Consider the following 1,706-nt stretch of genomic DNA (forward strand, 5'->3'; position numbering starts at 1 on the left):
GTCAGAACAACCATGTTGTGCTCCCAGCATGCACCGTGTCTTGTATCGGGGCACATTTTCCACCACCAGGAGAAGAGGAGTCACCTTTATTCAATGGGTTTCGTGTTTCACAGAGAAATGTTCCAGAACCGTGATTTGGATTGGTTTTAGAGTGGTTAATGTGGATATGATGTATCACAACAAAATAATGTAAAAAAATAAACAAATGATGACAACTGAATACAGGGAATGGAATTTTTTTTTTATTTCCTGAGGAATCTAGTCTGGTGCTCAGAAATAACAGTTGACTTGTCTGGCCTGTTCACTGCTGCTGTCAGGAATTGCGGATCGACACACACATCACCAGTTCTGGACTTATTTTAAATGGCAGTCAGTTTCATCACCTCTGACAGGCAGTCATTCACATAGTCTACAAAAAAAAAAACAACAACATATTGCGATGATAAATATTTGGATGACATATGGGTCAATATGATATGAAAACTCGTGAAGTGACGTGCATGATGTAGAAGACATAATCCCAAAACTAGCGTATTTATAAACATTGAAATACACTAACTTTTAACAATGTGTCAACAATCACAATCAAAAGATGACTTGGGTCCAATTCTCCCTGATCCATTTCAGCACCTGGCGATGCCTGTCATTGTCAGTGACGACAACTTTTACATTGAAGCCTTCCAACTCCTTGACGGCATTTTTTCAGGCCCTCGAGTTCCATTCCATAGCTTCCCCCAGTCTCGTCACTCTAAAAGATAAGTTTAATACGCATCAAGAGATTAAAATAATTGGCATGTAATTATGCCGCATATAATCTACAAAGCAGTTCACTGCCTATGGGCTAGTCGCACAGTTGACCAAGAGGACATGGCATGTTCATTTGTCAACAAAGCAGCACTGCCAACCTATTGAAATGTACTTCCAGAACAACTGGTCTGACTGCCATGATTACTCATCGCTGATATGAATGGCATCGATCGTGGTTTGCCTCAAGCCGAAAACTAACGTCGCTAGCTTCTGTTCAATGTTGCTAGCTTCTCGACTTAGCTTTCGGCTAACGTCGCAACCTGCTATTGTTCATTCCACAAGAGTTGGCAGCTATGCTACTGTTCATTCCACAAGAGTTGGCAGCTATGCTTTGACAAAATCATCATCATCTATCCAAAAATCAGACTTACTTTTTTGCAAATCCTTGATCATAAGCAGACCGGTTGAGAAAGCTGTTCATCTTTGAAGTGGAGAATGAGGGCGTGAAATTCATTCGCTTCGTGCGAGTAAAACATGTCCATTTAAGTGCCCTGCTATCCTTCGGCCACTGGTAGACATTTTCTGTGGATTGCGAACAATACATCGCCACACACCGCCGTGGCATCTTACCAACAAGCAATGCAACAATGCTGTGCAATGGAAAGACTTCCCTCACAGTTCTCCATGTGACGTCATTTCCGAAGATTGCCGAAGAAAAGCATTTTCGTTGTCAAGGGCGTTGCACTGGGTTAAATAAAGAATCTGGAAGGTTTGCGTGAAAAAAAATAACGGAAATATGCTTATAATTGTTCAGCCATTGATATTACTCAAAAACATTGTTGGCCAATTTACTTCACACTTGGCCTTTAAGGCAGGCGTGCCCAGTATGTCGATCGCGGTGGACCGGGAGCCAGCAGACTGACAACTGCGAGGGGTGGGAGGAGGAAAAGGAGGGGGGG

At 42.4% G+C, this 1,706-nt stretch overlaps 1 long non-coding RNA gene across 1 annotated transcript; it reads right to left on the reverse strand.

Annotated features, from left to right (window-relative positions):
* Positions 1-220: 220 nt before the first annotated feature.
* LOC109520446 (uncharacterized) lies at positions 221-1,612 on the reverse strand. Its single transcript, XR_002169181.1, has 2 exons — positions 1,179-1,612; positions 221-748 (listed from the first exon to the last, which is right to left on the reverse strand). It is a non-coding gene; the product is annotated as an uncharacterized LOC109520446 (long non-coding RNA).
* Positions 1,613-1,706: the final 94 nt, after the last annotated feature.

The sequence above is a fragment of the Hippocampus comes genome, unplaced genomic scaffold (genome assembly GCF_001891065.2).
Source record: "Hippocampus comes isolate QL1 unplaced genomic scaffold, H_comes_QL1_v1.1 scaffold672, whole genome shotgun sequence".
NCBI classification, from domain to species: Eukaryota; Metazoa; Chordata; class Actinopteri; order Syngnathiformes; family Syngnathidae; genus Hippocampus; species Hippocampus comes.